Raw genomic sequence first — 17,327 nt, 5'->3', positions numbered from 1 at the left:
AGTCTCGCACATTATAAGAGCTAGGTTTTCCAAGGAGACTACAAGAAGATTTTGAGTAGCTTGATTGGGATCTACAAAAGGCATGTATTCTTAACCATGAATTTTAATCGTAGGCTTTATTTGTGTTTTCATAAGTATGTTGCTATTAGATATGAAAAGACAGATCCAATTTAGGTTGCATGTACCCTTAAGTGTTAAGTGAAATTCGGCAAGCACATTGTTATTGTAACCTAGAAACCCCGTCAGTGATATCGGAGCCTTGATTATCACTTTAATGGTATATAATAGATGAAATCGGAAAAAAACAAAAAATTGATAAAATTGTCTGTCACGTCGTGACTAGCTTTCTATTACAACATAAAGATGGTATGGATTGCGATTTCCAGATTTTCTTGCCTTAGTTAAAAAATATGTGATAATTACTAGTTAATCCTTGTTATTTTCGATGCATAAAATATGAGTATATCACCGAGGTAATTTAGAATGTTAATTTCAATATAAAAGGAAAGATTAAATGAGATAATTAGCTATTATAAGATAATATAATTATCCTAATAAGATTTACGAAGATCAACTAAAAGTCTAATTAGTAGATAATTCTTAAATCATAATTCAAATATTAATTGAATTAATGTGATTTGAAATTTGTAATTTAAAAGGTTTTAAAATGCACCCTATACTAATGTATAAATGTCTATTACTATATGTATCATTAAAAAACCAATCAAATCTCTAGTACTCCTCATTCATGAAGCCATATTATAGGATAGTTATAAAAAGACCTATATATTGACCATTGAAAGGTGTATTTTTCAGCCAGAACTTCTTTGTATAGTGGGTGGTCATTAGCCGAATCAGTTTAATAGGACACTAATCAAACTAAAAGTATAATGTATAAAGTAATAGAAGCTTCTATAAAATCCCACTCTAGTGGGACTACAAAGTTTATATGATAGCACACTTCTCGAAAATTATGATTGTTGATGGAGCATGTGTGCTTAACCAACACACCAATGTGAGATCATAAACGACCTCAAGGATGTCATGTGGGTTTGCGTTGTCATTCACATCATATTTCTAATCCTTGACATCCTAGTCACAAATCGAAGAGCATAATCTAAGATTAACATGCCATTGATTATTCTATATTCTCAAAAGATATAGGAGTTTCATTTTGATTGAAACTGGCAAAAAGCTTTACCTACCTAAAATAGATTCATGATGTGACTACGACATCCCTCTTCACATTAAAAATAGTATTTATAAATCTTAAATTAAAATAGGATTAATAATTAAGGATTAAACCAATTTCATTCAATCATTTTGCAACCAATGAAATCATTCAAGGTCCCAAACTTCTCTTGCTGAGACTAAACATGAAACATGATTCTCATTTGATCAATCATGTCAAATGCTTCACGAAAAACAAAATTTTTTACGAAGCTCATGGGTCATTCTTGCGAGCATTATATAATCCACTTCGGTCAAATCATTTACATGTTTCACCTGAACAAGTTTAAATGCCTTAGCGGCATTTTATGTGTGACAACCCATAATTTCATTCTTGTAAAAGTCAATCTTAGTCAACAAAAGTCAAACATATCAAATAAAGGTCAAACTTGATTCTTTAATTATCTTAATATAGTTAGATTAACGAGTTATAAGTGTATAAACCTTGTATTCATTGTTGTTATATGTTGTGGAAGGAAATAATTTGGAATTGAGAACCTTCAGCCGAACCGTAAACCCCCTCGCAACCTTAACGTCTCGCAAACGAGAACCTCGTTCTTGACTGTGAACTCGCTTCAAAATGTAAACCTACGGTTTGCGGCCGTAAACTCCTTCGAACTGCATATATATATATATATATATATATATATATATATATATATATATATATATATATATATATATATATATATATATATATATGTTTGACTGGAAATTTCATCACTTCTACTCTTCTGGCCGAAAACTCAAGGTTTTTCTCCAAAGATCTTCAACCAAAAACCCTTATTTTTCCCTCAACCATCATCCGAAGATCATTTCTTTCACCTTCATATCTCCTTAAGAATATCTAGTGTTCTTCTTTCTATCGATCAATCAACATCATTTCTGAGTTTAGGGCCGAAAACACTTGAATCTTCTAGTGGCCATCAACCATGTACGGTCGTGAACACCGAAGGCCAGCTGTGAACTCCAAACAGTTGTTTGATTTCGCTTCTAACACTTCTTTTGTAAGTAAATGTTGCATCTCAAGGTGTTTCCTTAAGATACTTTCTTATATATTCACTAATTGTACACAAATATACTACGAGAATTGTGTTTAGGGCTTGATTTTGTTACGGGAATTCACTAGTGGAAACAATCTTCCTTTATCGAACCTTTAATCAAATCAATCCCATAAGGTGAGTTTAAACCCCTACAATTTACTCTTTTTAAATACTCTTAAGGGGAGAATACAAAGTAGAAAACAATATATTTGTGTTACTCATTTACATGTGGAAACAAACAAAAGCATTTCTTATACCTAAAAATTGCCAAAAATCATTTTAGAAAACCCTTTTAATCTATATTAGAATTCTGTTTTTATCAAAATCATATTCATTTATATATTTATTTATAAGCATGCTTTAACAGGTTTAGGACTATTTCTAAATACCGTAACTCCTGTTCCTTGTTTGGTTGTAGGCTTAGAGTAGGTCACTATTCCGACTGTCAGCTAAATTATACTTATACTTGCTAAATATATACATGAATATTAAACCCCATTTTCCAAGTACATATTTAACTCAGTTGCATATGTTAAGCAATTGAGTCTTTCCCCAAAGCACATGGCGTTCAAACAAACATACCAATACACTATAATAGGTATAGTTTAGTGGATCAAAACATACTATTATCTAAAACAAAGAAACATACATGAAATAATACATGCATGCTATTACCATTCACTAAAAAGCATAGTATTCATAACTAACAATCCCACACATTGGCTGTTAGCTACAGTTGGGACCGACAGGTCTACGGGTGACAAATGTCATAACATTTTCGACACCTGAAGAAAGTTGCTTTAAACACTACTCAGTCAAGCATGGTTATAACCTTAATCACATTTTAACCTTAATTGACCAATTTGGTTTTCAAAGTAATTAATGCATCAGTAGTGTATTTCATAAAAAAAACACTATAAATCTTCATTTTCCATTACATACTTATAGTGATTTCTCACATGAGAAATGCATACTATTTTTCTAGTAAATATGGTTTACAAATATGGAAAACATATATTTGACACTATTTCAAGTACAAACATACATTTTACACTTTTTTCAAGAAAACAAAACATACAAAAATTTTGGTCTTGGGTAGAACACTACCTTTCATTTTATTAGAAGATATAGGATTTTCTGGTAAATATACAAAGATTTTCACTAGACAAATACAAACATTTTCATGAAACAAATGCACACTCTTGACACTAAAATACTTATGCACTCACCAACTTAAATGTTGATACTCTCTTTCAAAATAACTTGTATTCTTGTGGAACCAGTAAGACAGGTAAATGAGCACAAGTTTTTGAGAAGACAGAGCTTGTTCAGACTCATCTTTTATTTCGCTTCACATTTTTGGTGTCATACTACTATATAAACTATAAATGTTTTCGAAACCTAAAACTAATGTAATTCTATAAATATCTGGCAAACTTTTAGATATCGTTACCGCTTTTGTATCATGCGGAGCATAAGGGATGTTTTACTGAATATAACTAAGTAGATTTCAATTACAGTAAAGGAAACAATCAAACCAATCAAATTATTATGGGAATAATTTGGGATCTTTAGTTCTTGTTTTACGGACACAAATTTTATGCAAAGTTAATAGATAAACTATGCCTGATTCAGTTTATCTCTATTTAATTTAAAGTATCATGCCATATAATTTCGTTGTATTAAATTGTGTTTACTGTATTATGTTTTAAAACGATTATTATGTTTGATAACGAACGAGTACACCGTGAATAATTTAATACTAGCTTGTGAGATTTATCTTCATTAAACCCTTCGGGTCATCAGTAAATCCTCCCTGGAAGTGTCACCAGATTCTCCTGGATGGAGAGCGTGGAATTTGTGAATAGATCTATTCGGGACTGACAATCCTACACCTTAACTGCTAGCTACAATTAGGTGGGCACACCTGGGGTGATAAATTCTGGATATCGCCTGACGCCTGAAGAACGTGAAGGAGGACTTGTTGTAATATTAGCATGGTTATCCAACTCACAATACATATTAATATAAAAATATAAGTTTATTCACGGAATCTATATCTTTTATTAATCTATAGTTTTACTGGATGGTATTCCCAGTGGTTTTTAAATCTATAGTTTTATGTATTATAATATCTACTGTTGTATCGAACGGAAATTCAGAACTATAACTAAACTGTCTTTATAAGAAAATATGGGATTTTCTTGGATAACAACTTTTCAGAAAACCAAAGGAAACATGATGTTTTTACAAAAACAAACAGCTTATGAACTCACCAGCTTTATGCCGATTTTTAAACTGCTTTTATTCTCAGGTTCTCCTTAGACAGGTATCACGCGTTCTTTTGAAGAAGACGGAGCATATCGAAGTCTCGGCTTATTTTTGATTAACCTTATGTAACTACAAAACTTGTAATACTTTACTTTCAAACAAATGTAATGAATCTATGTAATGTAACGTTTTGTGTTTACTATGCTTACTATGTACATTGATTGTGATACTTCATGACGTCCTCCACCCTGGAACGTTTCTGCCATCGGTTTCGGGTTGTGACAAAAGGTTACTAAGGCACTAGTAGTTATCCAGAAAGTGTGCTATCACTATAAAATCTTTTTGTGATGTTTCCGTCATGAGTTGTTGTATAATGATGTTTGGGAGAGTGGCTCTAAGTTTGGGTCCAGGTGGCCATGAATGATCGAGTCCTAATAATGTGGATTTGTGTAAGTAAGTGTGTTCTGAGGACATTGTTCGACATAGTGTCAGATTTAGTCATAAGATATACAAAACAGATGATCATGGTGACCGACAGAAGGATTGCAACCTTTGTTGGCGGCGAGGAACAAATGACTAGTATTGCTACCTATAATAATGTAGTTTCGTTCCAACCTCCACAATCAAAGAACAATTAATTAGATTGTTAATATGAGTTAGATAAGATAGTTTGAAGATGTATTATGTGTTATTTTTTGTCTAGTGGAGCTAAAGGTTGAGTTCATTATGGAAAGTTTTATAGGAAAAGGTGATGGGTTTTATACAAAAGAACAATCCTATGTGCTCATGCAAAACCCTAAATGCTTGGATCTAGCCTTCTCTATTGTACATGAAATTCACCCAAGACTTGAAAGCCTAAACAAGCATGCTATAAAAATGAGATCTACAATAGAATAAGTTTAAATGATACCTTTCAATAGTTGCAAGAATCCTTTGATCTTGAAGAAGCTTAGTGTCACAAGTGTAACAACTCTAATTGCTTACAAACAACATAAGAAAGAGGATGATGTTTAGGAGAGAGGATGTAGGGAAAAAGTCAGCTCCAAGCTTCCAAGGGATCAAGTGGCCGATTTTCTTAGCCCTAGGGTTCCTTATATACTTTAGCTTGTAGGGTTTCAGTCAAAACACTAATTGGATGACTTAGGCCCTAAGCAACTTGAGAACCTTCTGGAATAGGGCATCCTTGGATGAATTCAGTATGGAATCCATCTTAATTTCGTCCATGCCCTAATCCATAAGGTTTCTCAGCCCAAAAATCAACTATCACACAATTGACAGTTCTAGTCCCCTTTAATTAATTAATCTCTTTTAACCACAAAATTAATTCTTATTTAAATCTTGACTAATATTAGTTAAACTATATGATTTCACTTTTATTATATTATTCATATATTTTAATAAATCATAATAACATCTGTCTCTCCATAAATCATCATGTCAAGTTGCTTTGGTGAAGGCAACCCAAAAGTACCATGCACAATCGGGTCAAATACTTACCAAATATAGTTACGGGCTTAGACACTAATCCAACAGTTTCCCACTTGGATAAGTCTAGTAACTATAAATGCAAGTACTATCCAATTAGCAATCGTAGCTCTCAAAGACGTTGACGAACTCTTATCTTATCAGTAACTTGTCCTTTAGATAAGGAATCATATAGTCCTCCATTCTAGAAATCATACGGACAAGTACATGGAACATAGTCATCTTATTCATAAGCACTCATGAACATTGTAGAAAAATTTCGCTATGTCTAATACACTTTAGATAATGTACAAACCAAATCACGACAATTTTCTTTCATACCTACTCCCAAAGAATGAGCGACTGTGGAACATTCGAATAATCTTATTATTCAGGAAGTCAAAACATGCAAAGTGAAACTATAGGTAAATAATCAACATATGACAGTAAATTTACTTATAGATAATACTCCTTTATTTAATCATCAAATGTCAATTACATTTATCTATTACACGTTTGGAAGCTATCTAATCAAAACTAATGTCGTCCTTCAGCCCAATGCTGTTAGCATGCTTCAAGTGCTTAACCCTTATCAATCCCTTTGTAAGGGGATCTGTTGGATTATCCTCCGACGATACCCTCTTCACTACGAGGAGCCTCTCTTCGATGTCGAATAAAATGATATTTCATGTCGATATGTCGAGATCTACCATCATCCTTCGGTTCCTTGGTCAAGGCAACCGCTCCTTCATTATCACAAAAAATCTGCATAGGATCATTAATGGCTAGCACAACTCGAAGGCCTCCAATGAATTTCTTCAACAATATTGCCTCTTTTGATGCTTCGCTCGCTGCTATGTACTCTGATTCGCACATTGAATCAGTTATGGTCTCGTGCTTGGAACTTTTCCAAGCCACTGCTCCTCTATTCAAGGTAAAGTCCTAGCTCGACTGAGAACGGTAGTTTTCTCGGTCAGTCTGAAAAGTGGCATCACCATACTCTCGCACCTTTATGTCATCACTCCCACCGAGGACTAGAAACCATTCCTTGGTCCTTCGAAGGTACTTAAGAATATTTTTGAATGCGTTCAAATGTGCTTTGCCAGGGTTCCCTTAATATCTACTGACAATGCTCAAAGCGAAGGCCACATTAGGGCGAGTGAAAGTCATAACATACATGATAGAGCCAACTGCGGAAGCGTAAGGTGCTCATCTCATCTCTGCAATCTCGACTTTGGTACTCAAACTTTGAGTCTTACTCAGCTTGGCATTACTTTGGTTTGGTAACTACCCTTTCTTGGAATTCTCCATAATAAAACGTTTAGTACCTTGTCTAAGTAAGTGTTCTGACTAAGTCGTATTAGTCTTTTACTCCTCTTTCTCACTATCCTTAATCCCAGAATATAAGCAGCTTCTCTAAGGTCCTTCATAGCGAAACACTTCGCAAACCGGTACTTGACTTCATGCAGGGTCAGGATGTAGTTTACTATGAGTAATATGTCATCGACATACAATACAAGGAAACTAACTATACTCCCACTGTCTTTGTCATATAAACATGATTCCTCCTCGCTTTGCAGAAAACCAAACTCTTTGACTTTCTCATCGAAACAAAGATTCCATCTGTGAGATGCTTGTTTCAGTCCATAGATGGACTTCTCAAGCTTAACCACTCTATTAGGGTGCTTCGCGTCGATAAAACCCTATGGCTGATTCATGTAATCATCCTCAGCCAACTTTTCGTTAAGGAAAGCAGTTTTGACATCCATCTGCCATATCTCATAGTCATTAAATGCAACAATGGCTAGCATCACCCTAATAGACTTTATCTTTGCAACTAGTGAGAAGGTCTCATGATAGTCAACTCTGGGAGTTTGATTAATGCCCTTCATAACCAATCGAGCCTTATAAGTGTGTACCTTCCCATCCATTTCGGTCTTCTTCTTAAAGATCCACTTGCACTCGACCATATTACGACATGGCACATTGTCAACCAAATTCCAGACTTAGTTGTCATACATGGATTGAATCTCGTTGTCCATAGCCACTTTCCATTTTGCTGACTTCGGGCCTGCCATGGCTTCCTTGTTGCTATTAGATTCATCCAAATCTATTAGTATACTATCACTATTAAACGTATCACCCTCACTTATAATATGAAAACCATACAACACAGGTAGAACACTAACTTTACTGGAACGTCTATGAGGTAAGGATTTTCAACCGGTTCATTCATAGTTTTCACTTCGAGTTGAGCGCTAGCATTAGAGGTTCCTTCATCGCTCTACTCTTGAATCTCTTGAAGACTGATTTGCCTCCCACTATCCCTTAGCTTATGAGTTCTCGCTCTCGGACAAACCGTCTCCTCGCAATGAACACAACATTATCACTCGGTCTATCGAAGAGATATCCAAAGGACTTCTATGGGTAGCCAATGAAAATACACCGCTCAATAAGAGGTTCTATCTTGTCGTCAGTGTGTCGTCTTACAAAAGCCTCACAACCGCAAACCTAGATATTTTCCAATGTTGGAGCTTTCCCTATCCATATCTCGTCAGGTGTTTTGGCAACCTTATTTATAGGGACTAAGTTAAGGATATGGGTGGCAATCTCTAAGGCATACCCCGAGAATGAGATAGGAAGTGAAGCACGACTCATCATGGAACGATCCATGTCTAGCAAGGTTTGATTATGCCTGTCAACTACACAATTTAACTACGGTATCCTAGGTGGCGTTAATTGCGAAGCAATTCCGCATTCCTTGAGGTAGTCATGGAATTCAAGACTTAGGTACTATCCTCCTCGATTGGATCGAAGCATCTTGATTTTCCTGCCCAACTGATTCTCCACTTCCTGTTTAAACTCTTTGACCTTTTCAAAGGTTCCCTACTTGTGCTTGATTAAGTAGATATATCCATATCTGCTATAATCATTAGTGAAAGTCACATAGAAGCGATTCGCATCCCTTGTGGTGGATCTAAACGGCCCACACACATCGGTGTGTATGAGATCTAATAAATCCACACCCCTTTCACAAGTACCAGTGAAGGAGATGGTCATATTTCCAAGTAAACAAGACTTGCACACATCATCGTCCCTAAGTTCGAATGACTCCATGTGACAACCCGAAATTTCTAGCTTACATTCTTCTTTTATATCAAAGTTAGCTTCGTTTTGCTATTTTATAATGTTGTTTTGGGTCTAAAAGAGTTCTTAAAGCTTAGTATAATTGAGTTACGTGTCCGAGGATGGGTTAGTTTGGTTGTAGCATTGGAAAAACGAGCCAAACACACCAAAACTGGTGTGTGCGGCCGCACACTAGTGTCTGCTGCCATCCAGCCGTACACAGGCCAACCACACACACCTCCAGCCGCACACACCCTCATATATATACTATCCTTGGTCATTTTGATCATATCTTAGACTTCCACAAAGCTAGGACTCGAAAATCCTCTCAAGTATCATCCGGAAAGGTAACATCTTTCACCAAGAACACCAAGAACACCATGTTTCTGGCAGCACACACTTCTGGAAGCACACCAGGCCGCACACATGGCCACACACACACATATAGTGTGTATTTTGGCCATACACTCTCTTGTATAGCCTTTTAACCCTTAATACAATCATTTTTGGTTGTAATACTTCAAAATAAGTGTTTACTAGTCCCTAAGGTGGTCCCAATTTGTTAATTAGTTGTTCATAACACTAATTATATTCATATATGTGCCAATATATGCTAAATAGGATTCGCGTCTGTACTCAAGTCACCACTTGATACTTAGCAACAATCCAACATTGTCATCAGAACCACTCACTACAGGTGAGTTCATACCCCTAAATTAACCTTTGAAAAGTTTTAAATGCTTTTATGGGGGGGGGGGGATACAAGTTGAACAATTATAGTTATTATATCAATCACATGTGATTAATGACTACCAAGCAAATGGTTTTCTTACTTTCCAAACTATTTATCAAACTGTTTTACCTCAAATTGACTTACAAACTCCTTCAATGGTCAAATACTTTTACTTAAACTCTTTTAAACTTATATTTTGTGTATCTGTATAAATATAATTATATAAGTAGGATTGAAAGGACTTAGGACTGCTAGTCTACCCTGCTTCCTGTTCTTGTTTGATGTGATCTTAGGGTATCAAGGTTAGTTGTCCGAAGGTCGTTTTAATCCTAGTTATATATTATGTATATGTATATAGATATAAAAGGTTATTTCTTTCATTCAATTCCATGCCCTTGGGTAGCAAGGGCATACAGACATGTTCATACTTAACTAGTAAGCTACCATAGGGGTAGTTTAGCAAGATACTATTACTAGAACAATGAAACATACAATGAGTCAGTTCATAAATGAGTCAATACATACTATAATATGAATCAAACATGATACAGAGTGAGGAGAAACATAAAATAGACACTATGACGAGAAACAAACATACATGCTAGATAGAGAAAGAATGCACAATACAGCTAGCACACATATACATTATATATACATAAACACAGTTATGTGAGCCATTAAGCAGGGCATGGCACTACCTGCCATGACTGTTTTTGTATCACAATCTCCTTAATTAGGGAGCGTATGAGCTTGTGTATAGATCTATACTGGATTGACTATCCTACACCTTATTGCTCGCTACAGTGGGACTTGCAAGTCTACGGGTGCCAAACGTCATTTTTGTGGTATCTTACATTGTCACTTTACTATTGAGTCGATAGCAAGATACAGGCCGATCACATGTTACTTTAAAATATACAATTGGCTTAAGGTAATTAGTATAGCAGTAGTTTACTTAATACTATGTTACAGTATTAAAACATTTTCCCTTTACATTTTACTTTGTGATATTCACACGATGCACGGAAATGTAGAAACTATATTTTTGGTTAATGATAGTCGGAAATTGGGAAAATACACACTTTTACAAGAGATACACACACAGACAGTAGATGCCTTGGTAGAAGGCTACTTTTAGTAGGAAACATACGGTTTTCTAGAGTAGATCAAACAAACACAAAACCTTTACAAACATACACAATACATCTTACAAAACATATTACAAATGCTTTCATATAAACTCAGACACTAATATACTTATGAACTCACCAGCTCTAAAGCTGATACTCGCTTTCAAAATAACTTGTATTCTCAGGTCGCCGATAGATAGGTACTGGAGCCAGACTTTTGAGAAGACGGAACTCGTTCAAGACTCCTATTTTATTTTTGATGTATATTTTGGTGTCTATATAACTTGACAGAACACACTTGTATGAAATTATACTATTAATGCAATGGATGTTGTTGTTGCTTGTTTACTACTCTACATTGTTGCGATACTGTACATGACGTCGTCCACCCCAGAACGTTTCCGCTGTTCACCGGTTTTGGGGGTGTGACAGATTGGTATTAGAGCATTGTTTATAGTGAATCGAGTGTATGAACACATAAAATATATACCAACTATAATCACAAGCGGTATTGAAATACTCTGATAAAGAGTTTATACTTTTAAATAATAAAATATTTAATTAAGTATACGTGCTGGCATTCATACTAAAATTAGTGTCACTAGGACAGCACAAAAGTATTACGATTGTTGGACTGCACAAGTAGACTTAGAGACATATGGTCAACCCTAGGAAGATGTAGCATGATCAACTATAATATCCGAGGACTTATTAGCATGTGCCTAAGTATGGTTGTGAAGTTGTAACAAGTCTAAAAACTTACCAACACTACTACAACGAGAACAGTAGAACAGAACACCAAAACTTAAAATACTATAGGAGTATTTTGTGTTACAATAATCGCTTATCTGAGAATTAAAGATCTTTATTTGTATGTCAATAGTTTCTTAGTGGATACGTTACAAGTATATTTGACTAGGATGTCATCGCCTAAGAATCTGTAAATCTTGCTTTACTTCTTGTTCTTGTTTAATTATGGGCTTAAAGTTAGGATTCACTTATTCGAAGGGCTATCCTGTCATGAGCATATATAGCTGGTATGCACTAAACAAGTATTGGAGTAACTGATAAAGATCATCTAATAACTATCTAGTTAGTTTGTCCATTACTTATTTCCTTATCCCTATTCTCGCATAGATTAAATGGCTGGATTCCATATCCACGGAGACCCGTACTTCCCCAACCACGGCAATGCAGGATGGATAGAAAAGGAACCGGAAGATGATCACCCGATACCTTTGGATGATCATGAAGCTGAAGGGTTTTCTGATGGTTCTGACTTGGACCCCAAGTCAACAACCTACCTCAAATAGGCCAAGCCCTGAATAACAATCCCCGACCAGCATTTCAAGGACCCACACCTCTGTGGGAAACAAACTTGAATACCTGGAGCCATGAACAAGGTCAACCCATTCCCTACAATGGAGATAGAAGTTTCTACAACCTCACTGATAGGGGTTCTGCTGACAGAGTCATACCCATCATGGTTAGAAGGATGTCTCGGAACACGATACTGGGGCAATCATCTATCAATCGAATCTTCGAGATTCATGCCAACACTGGTGTTAACACTGTACACATTCGCCAACTAGAGTCTGCACAGGAAAGGGCTTATGTCAACAATGCAATGCTTCAGAGGCAGCTTGCTAAAACCCAAGCTGAAGTCTGAGAACTTCGAACTTAGCAGGCAAGATCGGATAGGCGTATAAGGGACATCGAGCGTCTTCTATCGAATTCGAGGACTCACTCTACCGGTTCTCGTCGCTGATAGGATCTTATTAACTTTTCTTTTGGATATAACCTAGTTATGTAAAAAAAACTTTAGGCTAATTTCCTATCCTTGTAAATCTTAGACCCGATAGGTCTTGATTAGGTCGAAGTCTATAAAAATTTTCCAGTATGGTTGATGTAAGGCCTCTTTATGTTGGTCGTTTTTCCCAAACTTGTTACATCTATAATTCCAGTAATATTGACAGATACCTAATCTTATGGGAATTATTATCCAAATAAATCGTATTGTTGGGCTATGTAGAGTTAGTCCATCAGTCATATTCATAAATTCTTCCATTAAATTCTTATCAATGTTTTTATCTTCATAAACTTATAGGTCAAAGATGCCGCCTCGCAGAAATCCAAGGAGAAACCCTAATAACGAAACACCACCGCCTCAACCACGTACTCCTCAGTTCGACACGGCAACCTTAAATGCTGCCATAGCTACAGCTGTGGCTACAACCATGGCTCAATACCATTCATCAGGTTTCACTGGAGGAACGCCTGTTCATTTTGTTCAAGTTGAAGCTCCTATGCACTCGAGAGATTGCTCCTATAAGGACTTCACGAACTACAAACCATTGTCCTTAAATGGGACGGGTAGAGTCATTGCCCTCTCGCAATGGTTCGAGAAAACCGAATCGGTTTTCGAAATCTGCTCTTGTTTCGAGGATAGCAAGGTGAAGTATGCTGCTTGAAACTTCGAAACTAAAGCCCTAACATAGTGGAATAGCCATGTTAAGTCACTATCTCTAATAGTGGCAAATGATATGGGCTGGGGATCTTTAAAAGACCTCATGATAGAGGAGTACTACCCGAGGGGCGAGATCCAAAAACTGGTGGAAGAACTATGGAGCCTAACCATGAAGGGCTCCAACGTAGTCACCTACACCGCCAGGTTCTGTGAACTGGTGGCCCTCAGTCCCAACATGATTTCTTCAGAGGGAATGAAGATCGAGAGATACATATGGGGACTGGTGCCCACATACCAAGGAAATGTATTGGCTTCACATCCAACTACATTTGATAGTGCCAAGCGATTGTCACAACGGCTAATTGACCATGGGGCTCATACCTCGACTGCAACAACAACAACTACTCTGGCCATCCCATAGCCTACAAGAACCGCTGACTCCAAGCGGAAATTCTGGGATGACAAGAAAAAGAGCAAGGCTGCTAAGAAGAGGTAGGTCGTGGCAGTACATGCGGCGACAACACCTACCACTACTGCTACTCCGTTAAAGCAGTATTCTGGAAGCCTACCCCTCTGCACCAAGTGTAACTACCACCATATCGGAGCCTGTCAGGAAATGCAGTGTGTAAACTGCAACAGGAAGGGGCACACTGCCTGTTTCTGCAAAGCTCCGGCGAGGCCAATCACCCAAGTCCCCGGCGCCGAAATGGGCCAAACTTGCTACGGATGTGGCGAGGTAGGCCACTTCAAAAGAAACTGCCCAAAGGCAGGGTTTGTCGGTGGATCGGCAACAGTTCTGGCCATAGGTCATGAGGAAGCGGTTGTCGACCCCACAGTGGTCACTGGTAGGTTCCTCCTCGATAACTCTTATGCATGCTGTAACATACACTTCAGTAACCTAGTTTAATTATCATGTTTCATATGATTGTTAGTTTAAAAATGAATATTATTATATATTATGTTGTTTTAAACGTTTAAAGTAGGTAGTTATAGTAAAATAGAATTGTAAGCGTTTAAAAAAAATATATATATATTATTTTCGGTATGGTTTTAAGCGTTGATTTCTAACGAAATAGGTTAATAATATTTGAAGTTAAACTAAGTTTAGAATCATTTGGAATGTATTAGAGGTGATAGGGAAGTCTTATGTGATTCCGATCAAAAAGTCAACTATCGGAATTAACGAAAGTATAACGTCTAAGTTGAAAATAATTAAATCTGATTTTATTGGAAGATCTTTTCTGGGATATTTTTATTGGAAGTTGTAAATTATCTCGTTAGAAACGTACAGGCGAAAACCTCATCGAAAACGGAGTTTCGAGCGAAAAGTTATGCAATTTTTAGTGTTTAGGGGTAAAACGGGTACCCAAACCGGGTAAAACCCGACCCAACTCGGGTTTTTACCCATTGAAACACGATTTTGAGTCATTTTCCTGCCATTTTCAGTTCGTCACCATCCCTATGGGAGATTTTCACATACATGATCAATCTTGATCAAGTTTTGAAGATTAAATCAAGATTTTGAGTGTTCTTGAAGTATCAAGTCTAGTAATCAAGGTATGAACTCTTAATTTTTGGATTAACCCTTGTAATTAGTGAGTTATTAAGAGATTAGGGTTTGATCAAAGTGGGTTTACCACTGATTTAATGAAATTAGGCATGAGTTTATGTTATTAACCTAGAATCTTAAATGGAAATCAAGTAACTACATGTAAACTTGAGAATTAATCATATGGTTTAAGAGTAATTAGTGAAAATTAATAATAAAACCCATGGTTTATACTTGAATTAGAATGGATTACTAAAATATTCAGTGTTATCATTGTAAAAGAAGAACTTGATGATATTGATCATGAGGTTTGATCATGTAAAGGGTAAAATGAAATTATAAAGGGTATAATTGTCCTGTTTTTGTAAAAATCACCAAAAAATTATAGAAAAATCGTATGGAGATGTGCTATATATCCCTGGAAAGCTGAGAATGTCTACTTTGATTTTTGTTTTAAAACCAAAATCTAATTCCGGACTTAAAATGGGTGAAAACAGCTATATGTTCAGTGCAGTAAGGCTGAATTTTGACAGCTTTGAAACATTTTGACAGCTTTAGGATGCTGTTTTGTAAAATTCATAGTAAATTATAGAAAAATCATAAAAATGTGAGGTCAGTGGCATTAGAAAGATATAAGAGTCTATTTTGTTAATATGTATAATTTATTAGTTATTTTGACATTTAATAAGGGTAAACAGATCTGCAAGTGACAGCTATACAAAGAACAAAAACTAAAATTTCTAAATTGAAAACAACATAACTTGAGAGTAGTTGAGTAATTGCTTATGAAATTTGAAATATGAACTCCAGGGGTATAATTGAAGGTTTTAGAGGCCTGAGGATGGTGTAATTTCATCAGAAAAAGAGGAATTTTATCGCAACATTCGGTTACAGCACAGTGAGTTCAATATAGGGACAATTGTATGTTATGTGTTATATGTGCAATGTGCTTTCTTGTGTTATTGATCTAAGTGGTTATTACTTGATATTGATTTTGATGCCTTTGGCCATGTAGAGCATGACTCGTATCACTTTGGTATTTGCTTTGTGCCTTTGACCATGTAGAGCATGACTCGTATCACTTTGGTATTGGCTTCGGGCTAGGTAGGGCTGAAAGCCTGTATATTCTAGCAACATGATTAAAAAGGGATTGTGTTTTATGTGCCTCTTGGGTTGGAATTTATGATGCTTATGATCCTAAATTATTGTGTCTTAATTATTGTAATCCCTTGAATCTAACCGTTTATTGATTTGGAAAGCCCTTCATTTGATACACATATAAGCCTTTGTTGTCCTTTGTTTCTTTTTGTTCCTGTCATATTGTTATGTATATGGCATAGCGTTATATTGTATCTATTTTTGAACTCACTAAGTGACGCCCACTTATCCCTTTTAGTGTTTAACTATTTCAGGTGATAAGCATCCAGAGTAAACAGGCTTTGTTGGAGGACTTAGAGTAGTTGACACTACTACATTTTTACTTGGTATACATATATGTATATGGATTATAAATTCCTGGGTAGTTATGTATTTATACAACTAGTTATGAAACTTTGTAAAAACCCTTTTAGTTGGTTTGTATCCATGCTTTTGTATTTAGACCACTAGTGTGAATTATAATTATGAATATGCATGTAGCATGTTTGGCTTTATGGTAATTTTAGTGAATGGGGTCTTACAATTATGGTATCAGAGCACTGGTTTAAGCGAACTAAATACCACGAATTGGTATTTAGACTTAAACTGTTGGAAGTTCAATATATGAACAAATTTATTGTCCGTATATGGATACAAACCATAGGAAAGACTTAAGTGGGGTGTTGGGTAATGATAAATCCTTATATTCTTACGTGTTATGTTACTCCAAATTTTTCAGAGCAATGGCTGAGCAGGAGGGTAGTCATACACTAGATGTGGGTGGAGATCTTCATCTTAATGAGGGAGATACTCCAATATCCCCTCGTGAGGAGCGACTTTTGGATAAACTTACTGGTGTTATTCGACAAACTCTCGAACAACACAAAAGGGATAGTGATAAGGGTAAAGAGAAAGCCACCGGAGAGTCTTCAAGAGAGAAAGTGAAACGTCCCTCATTCAAAACTTTCAAGAGTAGTGGTGCTACAGAGTTTTCAGGTGTCCTTGATCCCATTGTTGTTCTTACCTGGATCCAGAACACAGAAAAAGTATTTCGTATCTCCCATGTGGTTAATGAAGACAAGGTTAACTATGCTTCTGCAATGCTCATTGGAGAAGCCTTAGTCTGGTGGGAAGCGACATTTGAAGCTCTTAACGAGTATGACCAGGAGAATTTATC

At 36.1% G+C, this 17,327-nt stretch overlaps 1 long non-coding RNA gene across 1 annotated transcript; it reads left to right on the top strand.

The window, feature by feature from the left end:
• The first annotated feature begins 14,907 nt into the window (after positions 1 to 14,907).
• LOC145038953 (uncharacterized) lies at positions 14,908 to 16,606 on the top strand. Its single transcript, XR_013679658.1, has 3 exons — positions 14,908 to 15,021; positions 15,824 to 15,911; positions 16,426 to 16,606. It is a non-coding gene; the product is annotated as an uncharacterized LOC145038953 (long non-coding RNA).
• The last annotated feature ends 721 nt before the right edge of the window (positions 16,607 to 17,327 follow it).

Source organism: Lactuca saligna, chromosome 4 (genome assembly GCF_052625555.1).
Source record: "Lactuca saligna cultivar CGN05327 chromosome 4, ASM5262555v1, whole genome shotgun sequence".
In the NCBI taxonomy this organism is placed as follows: Eukaryota; Viridiplantae; Streptophyta; class Magnoliopsida; order Asterales; family Asteraceae; genus Lactuca; species Lactuca saligna.
Note: the sequence above shows the minus strand (reverse complement) of the source record. Positions and strands in the feature narration are given on the sequence as shown.